At 34.8% G+C, this 14471-nt stretch overlaps 1 protein-coding gene across 7 annotated transcripts in view; it reads left to right on the top strand.

Annotated features, from left to right (window-relative positions):
* LOC120950399 (homeotic protein antennapedia) overlaps positions 1–14471 on the top strand; it is a 133835-nt gene that overhangs the window by 76189 nt on the left and 43175 nt on the right. The window contains exon 1 of one of the 7 annotated variants that reach the window (XM_040368386.2): positions 11495–12681. The exons of the other annotated variants lie outside the window; for them this stretch is intronic. The gene's annotated coding sequence lies outside the window, so the exon portion shown is untranslated. Of the gene's footprint in view, positions 1–11494; positions 12682–14471 lie in introns of those variants that run through there. 7 annotated transcript variants of the gene reach the window in all.

The following is a 14471-nucleotide window of genomic DNA, read 5'->3' as shown; positions in this document are numbered from 1 at the left end:
AAATTAATTGATAACATCAACAGTCGCTAGCAAATTTTATTTTAAATTAATCAATTTACCTTAAATGGCGGCAAAATTCCATGAACCTTTAATAAATCCAACTGAAACTGGGACATGATATATGTTTTATTACATGTAAGCCTCAAACTACGGCTTCATGTCCAGTTCAGGCTTTTGCCAGAAACCGGTTTCAAAAATGCGGCTCCGAACTAAAAGTTTTTACATGTTGGTGGAACTACCTACTTACTTGTTTAAACAATGATGTATACTATTAAATATTAAAATAAAACGCTTGGATTCAAAGAGTACTTGTCATAAAAAGTGATAGAAAAAGATAGCAGTCGAACATCAAAGCGACCCAGGCAAACAGCCACTTTCCAAAACTCGATCGAATTCGGGAACGATCGTAGCTACTGACTCAAAATGACATAAAATGGTGGTTTCCTTGGTTGTTTTTTTTTACATTTTGCCATATAGTACTTATAAGTGAGCAGGATACTCATGAAATAAATAAAGCGGTAGATACAATGGTTTCTAGGCAACTGCAACTATTGTTCCTCTTAGATCGAGTTTGGGAAAGTGGCTGAAAGTTTTATTGTTCGCCGACATTCTCGCGATACGCTGATTGCGGGCTTTTGGTGAATGTTATACAGTTCAAATGATGTTTCATCTTTGACAGTCGTTTTGAGTTATCATGCTTATTCTGTTTCAGTAGCTTTTAGTTTTTTTGCCATTATTTTGCAGCTCTTAGGTGCATTTGTAATATGTCTTATGTGTTTAGATATGCCGTTATGGTCTACTGATTAGGTTTACGGGACCATGGTGTGAAAAAGAATCGATCCAAATTCGTAATATGTAGCTGACGGGAAACTCGATGTATAACTAATCCCCCGTTGAGCAAACGTGTTTCCGCACAATATCAGAATGGAATATGTGGGAGAAATGGTAGCAGACGAAAAGGACCAAAAAATGTTCTTCAATCCCAGGAAATGTACGCCCCTTATAATGTTCGATGAAACGAACGAAGGGTCGTAGTAAACAAAATTTGAACTGAAACCAACTGTAGAACAACACACACACATAGGACAAGACTCGACACGCTACCCTTACCGGACTAGCGACTTTTTGCGGAAAAAAGCCCGTTCTGTTTTTGTTAACACCACGACGCTCGTTGTACTTCCCTGACATAAAAGAAACTACTGCCTATGATATTTGGTAGCGGGTTTGCCGATGTGTCAGCTGCATTTGGTGTAGCTGTAGGTTCACAATTCTGGTGGCGTAACTTAATTCCTGCCAGTTACTTCCAACTGAGCAGACTATCATCGAACTCCTACCTTAAAAAAAATCCCTTGGAATTTTTATAAAAAAATCTTCTAAGTTTATGGCAAAATATTGCCCAAGCTTCATAGACAAGTCAAACAGTCATGTCTATAATGTTTTGTGAAACATGTTTATTTAGTGCTATTTTCACTTAATATTTCCCACTCTTCTGATCCCAGAATACCATTTAAATGTTTGATGGAAAATGCGGGAGTATCTTTACAGGGTGAACTATTTTCACTAGTGGTATCAAAATGTTTGTTATTATAATACAATATACAATATACAATAATACAATCTCCAGCGCATAGGCTTGTCAAAGACAAAAGAGTGTCCGTGTGGTATAGGACACCATGACATTGACCACTTACTGTGGTCGTGTCAAACGTACGAAAGCTGTAGGTATCAACTCCTTGCATCAGTGAAAACTATAAAAAAGACACCACTCATCCCAGTTCGAGACCTATTAGCTATGTTTGATATAGATTATCTTAAAATTATCCACACGTTTATTCAAAATAATAATATTTCCATATGATCATTACATTTCACACACTTCTACACAATCAATACAGCTTACAATAGACAGGTTTTTTTCAAGTTTAACAACATACACTTCCTCGAAAGGGGTTGATACGGCCAGGCCGTAATAAAAAAAAAACAAACTAACAAACAAAAATACAATATACTAAATAGAGATAGTTTTCTTTTCATTTTTAAATCATGCGATTACACTAGCCGCCGATCTGGTGGTACAGTCGTCAACTCGAACGACTTAACAACATGACCGTCATGGGTTCAAGCCCCGAATAGACCGTGCCCCCATACGTAGGACTGACTATCCTGCTTCGATAACAAAAAGTCACTGAAAGCTAAGCCCGCTTCACTAGTGGGTTCAGGCAGGCCTTGACCGGCAGTGGTTGTTGTGCCAAAAGAATAAGATTACACTAGCCTGTGAGTATATTAATATTAATCGTCAATAATATTAGTCATCCTGGTTATACTATGTTCCATATCGTATTTGCAGTTGCATTTTACTACATTGGAATTCAATAAAGTAGAGCGTCGATTATCCGGGCAGCTCGGGACCGGACAGTTGCCGATTAAACGATTTGCACGGATAATGGTCCAAGAAATACCATACGCATATTAAAATTATAAAATTCACTTATTTTATGATTTATTCTTTTTGAATCAATCGGTTAATCGATAGTAGAATATTATTTTAATCAATAACTATAGGTTTAACAACTGTTTATGAACAAAAATGAATTTCGAAAATACCACTAGACACTAAAGAGCTGCACAAAAAATTGGTTACCCACTTGACTATGAATCTAAGAGCCACTGAAAGCCAACTCTTCAAATAATACAGGCAGGCTTTGACCAACAACGGTTGTTGGGCCAAAAAGAAGAAGAAGAAGACTAATCTAAACACAAAGCTTAACCTATTAGAATATAGGTTCGTAAGCTATCTAACCAAATAGCTTCAAAATATCTTATAAAATAACAAACACTTAGATGACGACAAAGACGATCTTTAACCCCTGACGATTAAATAAATGCATTAAGTAAGACCGAACAAGCCAAACACAAGATTTAAATCATGATGCATAGTTTGCAGTGGGTTACATTGTCCGTTAATAGTCCTCGTCGGCGCGGTACAGAAGTAAAACCACGTGTTCGGTATCCGGAACTACCAGAAGTTAGTGCGAAAAAGGATATTTGTATCAACATTGTTTGTTGACTATATATGCCATATCGTTGGTAACAACGATGGTTTGATAAATCTAGAAGTTCTTAAAACTTCAATAAATTATTTTATTTAGCCCGGTTACAGGGTTTCACTATCGAATTTATGAAGGTATTCGAAAAAACCAAAGCGTATGATATCGGATTTCCGTAAATAGTGTATACTCATAATGTTTCACTGTTCCTGTTTTTTCATTTTTTCAGTTCATGTTTTCAATAACAGGTTACACAATGCCAGGCCCGGGAATGCGTCTATTTAGTATTTTTGTATTAATTGTGCGTACAGTTTTTATTCGCATCATGGGACAACCGGTTATCCTGAAGTCATATTCTATCAAAAACTCTATTCATCGTTTTTTTCTTTATCGTTTTCATTTTTTTTGACCAGGTAGTTATCGCTTCTTTGGTTTGTAATTTCGGTTACACGTTTTGGTTTATTCCCAATTCTTGTTAATATGGCCCGATGACAGAGTTGTGCCAGGACGTATGGTAATGGAAGGTTGCAAGGATTTATTGGACACATTTTCTTTAATTTACCTTATACTCTCGTTTTAAATTCTGAAACACATGAATTTAACGATTTCATAAGTAATTTCTAAAATTGTTTCATTTCAATCGATGCTAAATATTATAGATTATAATCAATCAAACTGATTGCTGAAATATTCACAATTTCTACTTCGTAAAAAAAACCTTTCTGTTTGTTTTTTCTACTTTTCAGAGCCATTTTGTCCTGTTAATAGTATTTTACGTTACTGACACCACCTCACTTTTCGTGCCATAATTCAATTTATTTACGTCATCAACAAACAATTCAGGCAAATAGCTAAAAGTGTAGATAGGATAGATGTCATCAATGAAATTGAATAGAAATTCAATTTTCACACGTAACAGCGCATTGCTTCTCCTATATCTATTTCACTTCAATTTTACATTGCAGGACCTGAGAGAATTAGTTTCCTGCGCAAGACAAAAACAGCCAGAGATAAACGTGTCCGTATTCTCGTTTCGTAGGCAGACAGTATAGATAAATCGCCTTTGCCACCGTGGGGTAAAATACATGAGAGTTTAGATCAATCTAAAACCATCGTATCGAATAAATTCGTCCATAGCGTCGTCTGTTGCGTGGCCACTCTCAACCATTGCATTCTGTAATATATCCCCTACATTGCGTAGGTTTTTCGGCAATGCTCAAAGACATTTATTGACTAAAGAGCACGGCCAATGCCAGATTCATCGTTTGTTGCGTACGTCAAATAATACGTAGACTGTGTATTCTGATCGTTACCATGCACATGGTGTAATGAAACAATAAGTTGACTATAGCGATATACAAACATCATGCACAATTAAGGTAAATTGAGGTCACCCTACGCTGCAATTTCTGCTTGGTTTTCAATTTTGCTGCTTCTTGACAAGCGACAATTTGTGTTATACAGTGTTTAGGGTGAAACCTGGCGAAATCTATAAATATCTTTCATAGCCTTAGGAAATTTTGCATGAGACAGTCTGGTGGTCTATTCAATAGACTCAACAGTACCTGCAAGGCCACGCAGGCTCGAATCTTATCCGGGCCGTCCCTCCGTATCAAGAACAGATTTTTCTGTTCCATATTGCTGATGAGTATAAGAACCATATGAAGGCACTGCATGATCGTGAAGATCGTAACATAATTAAATATGGTATAATAACATATGCTCTAGAATCCAACCTTAGACAAGTAGTATCGAAATGTGTTTTTGCATCAATAACATTAGCAGCTTTAGAAAGAACTCTAAGGAAAATTGGGAGGATGCACAATAAAATGCAATTCATATCAACTACTGATCATGATGGAAAATAACAACAAAAACATTTCCGGCTAATGTTTTTAAAGTTTATTCTAGAAGTGATGGTCCTTCTGTTCATCTGATTCCGCAGCATGCTAAACATACCTTTTTACAAAGGTTGTTTTTTCCTTTACAATGGCCATACCGCATTTTTAAATTATAAAATCTTTTCTTTTGTGTATAAAAACATTCATTTTCTTTTATTTCCATTATTTACTAAGCAGACGATCTCCAGAATATAATATTGTTTATGAAAAAACATTTATATTCATGTTATTTTACACAAGCTTAGCAATTTCCACGTTTTTCATGTCTATATCAATACTAGCATAGAAACAAATATCAATTTTAAAAATCTATCAAAAAATCAATATGTAAATAGTAAAAGCTATACATAGATTTATGTATATTTGTTAATCAAAAACATTGATTTGAAAATATTTTTTTTGTTCTGCATACAAATGTACGATTGTTTTCAATCGATATTTGTAAAGAATAGAATTTATTGAAAGTAGTTCGCTTTAAGTAATTTCACAGTTTCATTTAGTTACATCCTATAACAAGATCGGAATGAAGCAATGGCGTTGTACCCAATCCGTGACAATGGCAGCATTTGGGATGGAAAACATATTAGTAATACGCTTTCAATGATGGGGAAAATAAAATGAAGAGGAAACACAAACGTCAATTCCTGATTGATTGATGTTCTTTTCTCCTGAGTAATTCTAGAGGCCTCTGATTGCAGAATCCATCCATTGCTTCATGATGCACCCCTAATGCTCGTTCCACACAACATCATTGGTTTTCTTTTGAGTTAGATCAGCGTGAAATGGTTTTCTGCTAAAATGAAACTAAACACAAGAGGGAAAAAACTTTTTTCACTCGCAACACACTTGCTAACTAACAATGGCGAGTGCGTTTCTTGTAACATTGCCCGATCTCAAAAACTTGGCTAATCTATACTTTTTACGTCGAGGGAAAGTGAACAGATGACTGCTCTGCAACTTAACCTCGGTGTCTTTCAATCATGCCTTTGGTATTATCCACCATTCACATTGTTGTGGTTGTATCACGGCTATCGTTGTTCTATAAGTTTCGAAAACAGGGGGAGAATATCGATTCTGTTGGGACAAAGACAAATGCGTGAAATCACGATGCGTTCAGTTCGACATATTATTTTATCCAGTGTGTCTACTTGTGCTGTCTTTTTACTAAAACATACTGTTTTGAAGATCACAAAATTAACACAAACGCATTCGGATTACAACAAATAGAAAAACTTGAATTTTTTACATTCGCATCTTTTTTTACAAAACCAGTTCAAATATATAAATAACGTTCAAGGAAACGTTCACACGTTTGAAATCAATATAAAAAGTCTTGAATGTTACTAAAATCATCCATTCTTTCTCACGAATATTTTTATTCAACCACTATCCTTGAAAAATAATAACAGAACTACTCCGATTTGGACAGATGAGCCTCGATGCCAACATTTCCGATAGCCTCTAGCAACACACGAACGGAAACATGGTACATAGCGCAGAAAACAACTGGTCTCGCCGTCGGCCAAATAATTATAATGTAATAAAAACGTTCCACATTATTGATTTATTGTTTTTTTTTTCAAAGCTATTAATGATGGTAGACATTTGTGAGACGAGTGAGCCGTATTCACATTGTTGTAAGTGATAGCTTTGAGCCTTTAACTTGCTTTACGTAGTGGTGAAGGTATCTCTACAGACCGATTGTAATATTTCCATGACGAGATATCTTGAAGTAAGCGACTAATATTGCCCTGACCACTTTACCTAGGAACTGGTTATTCTTGACAGCAAAGAGTAACATATTTTTCAACCTTTACTTTATCCTGGTCTTGAAAGATTACAGCGATCAACCGCTCGATTCATATGGCAGTGGTTTTGAAGACCTTCATCCAGCATACCTGCAAAACATTTCAGCATATAAAGCAAATGAAAAACTGCCTGTTATTCTACTCGGTCGTCTTCTGGCATCCTATAATTGGGATAAAATATTACAAATTATATAGCTTTACTGTAGATTTTAAAGGTTGTTGTGGGAAATGATGATGGGGAACCATTGTTAATCAGTGATGAACACGATTTTGGCATTTATCTGACACTATTTTAGTGGTGTAATAAGAGTTTATAAAAATAAATTCATAACATACATATGACAAGATCGTATACGATTTTTTTTAATATTACAATACAAAATCAAATCGGAAAATGGTAATACCATATGAATCGACCAACGCAGTCATCCCGCGTTATATTCATATGGAAGACATAAAGCTTCATTATATAACATTTTCATTTGTAGTAAAATGCAAGACAGTTAATAGAGAATACATGAGTTTTTTGGGATATCTTTTTATTCTAATTTTTAAAGGAAGAAGTAAATAGTTTGAGGACAAATTTTATTATTTTCTATTCACAATATGAACATTGCACCGCTAACCTCAGCTCTCCCAAAATGAAGAATTAACTGTTCCAGGGTAACTGTTGCACAGTGGGGTAATATAGACCAAAGACACCCACTGTTACCCAACCGTGACGAATATGACTCACATGATATTATGGTACAATGGTATGGATAACATAAAAAGTACTTTTTTGTATTTTGGATATAAAATGTGCCATACTTGATACTTAATAATTAATAAATAAGTAGATAACCAACAGGTTTGGTAGCAAACACATCACATTAAAAAAAATTTACTATCCTTGCGTGATTTGAACATTTTCAGTGAAAAACATTCTTCTCAATCTTGTAAAAACTAAAGTAATATACATTAGTACCCATCCAAAATAGACTACAAGCCAAGAGAACGGCCTGTCTATTAGACCATTCCTATTCATAAAAATGTTCTGTATTGTTTTATGATAATATTATTATAGAATGTGGTAATAAAACAAATTTTTGCTTTTTTTATAAACTATTCAAAGCGAAAAGTTTTAGGTAAATTTGCATAATAACCATTTTCTTGAATTTTTTTAGGAGATATCTTTTTTTTCGCGAAAATTTGTATACACGCACAAGCGGGATTAATTCAGACCCAGATCGTCCTCCCACGGCAAGAACTGGTTATTGGGTTCTTCATTTTTATAGAACGCTTGCACATTCCAATCGTTACAATTATCGCCATTATTTTTTAGTCAATGTCCGCCCTTTGTCCCAACGTGCGTGCGACGAAAGCCCTGCAATAAATCACTGGATGACTCTTTTGCTCCTCACCGCTCTACTCAGCTGCGAGTACAGAAAATGGTATGTTGTCTGTATGTCCGCCATATTCCTGGACCTTTTTTCACACGCTACTCAACATTCGCATATCACCAATCATAGTTGGCCTCGAGCTCGATCCAACTTTTATGCCGTTATTGGTTTACAGGGTCTAGGAAATAAAATAATTTATGCATGTGACGATATTTGCTGATGTTAGTAAAAATTGCTGGCTGGATCAGCGAATCGTATAGTTCAGCGACAAAAACTGTACTGGCCCACATCAAACGCATTCGTTGAGCTTGCTCCTGCACTTTCACGCATTTAATTTTCTCTTGCGTTTTTAAGTGTTGACGTTCAATGAATTAATAGAACTCACCGGACACTAGAATCAGTCCTATAGGAAAAAAAAACATAATGTATGATCCTATATCCCAAATTGTATGAAAACCAGGTGGTCTCAAAGACTGTTTTTATGACAAAATTTGTACATCACTTTTATTTTTTTTTATTTATCTACATAATTGCTGTCTAAATTTAATTCTTAACAACATACTTACTTACCAAACTTATTAAATATTCACTCGGAGGATGGTAAGGGGAGATGATGGTCAAACAAATGGGCGCAGCAATTAAACAATCTTACAGCACGTAATCAAGGATCATTTAAACCAACTGATGTGCGTCGATTTAGAACAAATAGAGGAGCACGAGGGCGTAAGGAACGGGTTGGGACATAAAAATGCAGGAATGAAAGAATGTTTACTTTTTGACATAACGGGTGAAAACTTTTCCTCAAACAAGCTATCTGGCGACTTGCCGAATACACAAACACTCTTAAACTCTTCGTTCTTTTCAATAAAATACCTTGAAAACACGTAAAATATTTCTAATTGTAAGCTAAATCAAATCTGAACTAATTAAAATCCATTTCTGTAGCAAAATAATGCCGTAGATGAGAACACCAGTGTATACTACGTATGTGTTGCAAAGAAAAGCGAACCGTTGCTATGGAAATTATGTTCACCCATTCTGGAAAGAGGAGCTTTTTTTTGTTTTTGAAATTAGTTATCAATTTGTATGGGACGAGCCACCTGGTATACACACACTTTGCTCTATCTTCCAAAAATACCCCTCGTTAAACGCGAAACGCGTAACCATGATGTGCTGATGAAGACATTATGCATCAATGGGGTAAATATATTAAAACCACGACTCTTTTGGTAAATTGTATATGCTTTACTGCAAATGATCCGATATTGACACTTGTAAGTTTGATCCAAATTAAGTTATATATATATTTTTTAAGTATTGTTTATATATTCTTTTATACATTTAAACCTATTATGTATCCTCGACCATACCTACGCGATAAGGATAGTTTCTAACAACTTGTTCTAAACATGTTTCTGATTTTGTTCCATATGGGATTAATCACTTAAAAAGTGGTTGAGACTAGTAGAGGTTAAGTTTTCCTTAATTTCGTTCTTTTATCTGTTACTATGTACATTTATTCATATATGTTCGACCTCGAACGTTACCAACAGTTCTAAATTTTTTTTACAGATGTTTGCAAGTCGGCAACCTTCATGGTAACAAAATTGATCATAGCCTTAAATCATAGTACCTTGTATTAGTATGAAAGGGGTATTTGAATATCTCGACCTTGCTACTAAAAGAAGTTTTTGAGTACTATACAAAGTTCAGGTGAATTATAAAATGTATTCAAAATAAGAATTTATGAATTTAATTTTTGTTGTTTCAAACTTTTATAATTTTGTAAGGAGCTAGACTATAATTACAATATTTATTAATAATTCTAAGATAAACAATCACATAACATGGTTGTAAACTCGTCGTGAAAAGGTTGGAAACCAACATGCACCACACAAATATGTACATCGTACAATGCAGCGTAACTGAAAAAAAGCAAACTCATCAAAGGCCTACTACATAAAGGGGGAGTGCCGTTGAAGTGAATACACATATAGAAGATATGATGTCCCTTTCGAGATAGTTATCCATCAAACATCGTATGTTTTCATTGTAGTATTCATGAAAATGTCCTCTTAATTCGTAATATATGTACCACAAGCTTTGTGTAACTGTATTGTCCTTGCAGATTAATATGTATTCTCAAGTCGCAGCATAAATTTTGCAATGAAAAGAATTTTTTCTAGTTAAATTTCGTTACTAGACGATTTTACTGTACTCTACTCTACATACAGTAAACTTTCATTAGGACTCTCTTTTTTACTGTCTGCTTGTTCTATGATGCTGTCCCTTTTTCTACAGAGTGCCAGCTGCACTGATCCTGTATATAAACAAAGCATAAATCTTTCCACACACGCGTCAATAGCGCTCATCATTTCGCGTTTCTGCTCGTGCAATTCTCTCACTCTCGTCAAACCGCAGCACGCTCTCTGGTGCAAATGGATTCGTTGGATTATTTACTCTGCCGCTTAGAAAGTTAGCAGTACATCCTTATGTATAGCTTTAATTCTCTTGTTCGCTATTCTCTGGGACTTATTCGTCCTCCTCTTTCGTTCTTGTTTGAATGTACGTAGAGTATAAAAATAAATGAGTGCTAGATGTTCAAAGTAATGGCGGTGGCTTTGCCAAATGTGAGCATTTTAACTAAATTGGTGAGAGAACAGTTCTCAATTGGGAAGAACATAAAATATGGCCTGTTTACAATTTTTAGTATATCACCAGCGCCGGATTGTAAAAATATGGAATATTTTTGCTTCACCAACTTTCGAGCATTGCTATTATGATGTGGAAAGATGGAACCGATATGCTTTAGTGTATTATGTAGACAAAAATTTTGAATATTTCACTAAATGTATGATTTGTTTACAAAAATTCAGCACGTGTAACATACCTTAATATGTTATTATCTAATTGAAAAAGGTGATGGCGTTGTAAAAAGTTTTCATTTGAAAAAGCATGCTTGCTATAGATTGTCACTCGAGTCACTCAGTTGATGTACATGTCTCAACTTGCGTATTTCCTCTCCTATAAATCATACATCTGCTCATCTGTGTACGATTTCTGCTCGTCACGCTCTTCTTGCAAAAAGAAACCATTTTTGAGAATATAGCAGCGCATATAAACGGTGGAAGAGTGTTTAAAGAGAATGAGCGATGCAGAGAGCAAAAAGAGTTCAATACATCTGCAAAACTGCAACAATGTGAGAAGTGACTGAAAATTTCATTCATCGTCTATTGAAACGCTCTCCGCAAACGCTCACTGCAACGGATTCGTGAAACGAAGTGTAGTTGTAGCGTAGAGTAAAGCACGCGTCTCAATAAGAACGATCGCAACGGAAGGGCGCCAGATGGATTGACTACTGTCGGTAAGGGTAGCAGTTGCACATTTGGAACCCAGCCGAGATGGCTTAGTTGAAATGCAAGCACTCTTTTACTCTCCCATATCTGTTCTCCCTATACCGCAACGACGCCGGTTGAATCAGCAACAAATGGCTTGTATCGAGTATGTGTGTTACGCGAGTTTTACATTTAGGCTGGTTTAGTATTTGGATGCCGTTCGAGTAAATAAGACATACACACATCCCCGAGCAGTTTCCGTGAATGTATTAAGTGAATGAAATTTACGAGCACAGATTGTCGAGTTTTTTTGACTAGTGATCAATTGTACTCTTTTTAAGAGCGACACAAAATGTCCCTGTAACTCGGTTGGTGTGTTTAAAACATATCGGTCTTAAAATGATTTTCTTGGGATGGTTTTTTTTAAATAAGCCGGCGTCAACAGTGTAACCCAGTAATAAAATTATAATGATCGGTCGGTAGCTTATCACATAGGATCACGAGGTACTCAACAGTTTGTTGGGTCCGCCCAATCGGGATAGAGTTTTCAATTGTTCTTTCTCATATCATAGTGAAACCCAAGAATTGCTGCCAATCACAGCAGTCTGCGACAAACCAGTTACCGACGTTGTTTATAAGTGTAATTTTTGGTCGTTTGATTAAACAAGAAAATGTGAATGAAAACAAGTGTCCGCTTGATGTGGTTTCAAAAGTTCAAAGCGTGACAAATTGTGATTAAAAATTCAGTGATTCATAAAAAAGGTTTTTTGCGCAGATCATAGCACGGTGGTATAATACGTCTAGTGTACGATCAGTGATCTAGTGATAAGTGAGCGATTCGAAATCATTCCTAAATGTACGTTTTAAACGTACGCTCTGCTTTGTGCCTTTGTGTATTTTGATGATAGAATCATGCAAACACCAACGTCATGTATATTCAGCCACATATGCGAATTTAAATATTAAAAATGAGAGTGTGATGATGTTTCCATGTTCGTTGTTAGTTATTCAGTTTGGTGAAACAAGAAATGATCTTCTTTTTCTTAATCGAAAACACGGTCGGTAGCCCAAAGCAGCTCATCATAAAAAAATGGACGATCAAACGAATTCGTTATCGTTAGGATCTACGATATAACGACATCACGGATGTAATACATTTCCAGTTACATTTGAGTTTTATTTGGGCAAAAAGTGCTTGACTATATGAGGTATTTATATTATGCAATGATTAAATGCTTGAACATTTCGAAATTAAGTCTAAACAAAAATTGATTTTAAAAATTTAGTTTCGCTCCACATTACACGAATTTAAAAATATATATTAAAGGAAAACTGCCATATCTTGGATTTTCATTCTTAACCACTTCACCGAATGAAAAAGAACACGCATTTTGAGTTGTTGCATAAGGCTACAAATTGAGACCTTGTTATCCCTTCTTTGTCATTCTCTATGCCCAGTAATGATAGAAACCTGCGTACACTGCAGTGTTTGTGTCTTCTTACTGGGAATCGTTAGAGAACCGATCTCTATCCCTGATCATATCGATGTTCAAATTAAAAGTAAATAAACATAGTAATAAATTATTATCCATGGCAGTCACTGTGTCACACTATACTCTCTTCAACGAAGAGCTAAACGAAATACTGTACTACCTGAAAGGGGGGTTTTGTAGGGATACGCATATTTCAAAACTAGGTGTGACGCTTTGTTGATTTGATTTGCTTTATATATAAACTTTGCACTTATTAGTGTGTATATTAAACAATTATTCAAACCGAAAATGATCAGATATATTAGTTGATAGTTTTTTCAGCATGTAGGGGTACAAGTACACACGTTCGTCGCAAAAACCAAATGCCTTTATTTGCATTACAACTCAAATGAGGATGTATGTATGATTTGAAATAAAAAATATTCGTATTACGTCATTAAAAGAGTCTTATTCAAATTTTACACTGAGTTGGTGTCGCCAACATATATTGTATAACCTCGTCTTTAATTCCTACTTTAAAAATTAACATTTGACAATTTATACAACTTTCTGGATGAGAAACCTTCCGAGTCAAAGACATGTTTTTAGAAAATTTTCAACAAAACATTTTAGTTTACGTTTCTTGTTATTATCGTTATCGTTTTCTTGTTCTTCTTTATTTCTTATTATCGACAAAAATAATCCGCAAACAGAAGAAACAATTCTTAATTTTCCATCATACTTTGTTATGCGCTTCATACGTTAGCCGTTAGAGCTGTACCTCAAACTTCGTAAACAAATATTTTACTGCCTCAAAAACTGGCATTCAAAACACCACAACAAACCGTGACCACTGTTTTAATGCCATTTATTAATATTGCTTCAAATCTGAAAATTCGTCTTAAATTATAATATTGCAGGATAAAAACATATATGCGAAACATACATGTGAAAAAATAAGAAAAAGAAATGCAATAATACCATTTGAACACTAAACCGTAAAAACCTGTAGTTTCGGAGATAGTTGTATTTGTTTTTTATCTAACAGAACTTTGAATTTAAAAAGGTCACGGTTTTTCGGACACAAAGAACATAAATAATTTGATTTTTGTATTGTTGGTGTGATCAGTTTCAAAGGTATAACTAGTTATTAAATTTCCAACAGTAGACACTCACACGAGCATTTTTTTCTACTTCCTGAAGTTCGCAAGACTTACATGAAAAAACCATAATTTGGTAAAGAGGAACAGTAAGAACCGTAACCTCTTACTGGATTATCGTTAGAAATATTTTGATAAAATATCTTCTTCCCGATTTTATGATTTGCGTTTTCCCGAACTTTCACCCAGTAAATCAAAATAGGTATTTTCATTCCAACTGTATTTGTATGTGATGATTGTAATAAAAAAATATATCTGGTGAATATAATTTTTATATAAGGTTGACAATTGAATAGCACTGCTTAGTTATTTTTTCACATTTACACGTTGAAACCTTCTTCATCTCATGATAAAAAAATAAAACAG

This window comes from Anopheles coluzzii, chromosome 2 (assembly GCF_943734685.1).
Source record: "Anopheles coluzzii chromosome 2, AcolN3, whole genome shotgun sequence".
NCBI lineage: Eukaryota > Metazoa > Arthropoda > Insecta > Diptera > Culicidae > Anopheles > Anopheles coluzzii.
Note: the sequence above shows the minus strand (reverse complement) of the source record. Positions and strands in the feature narration are given on the sequence as shown.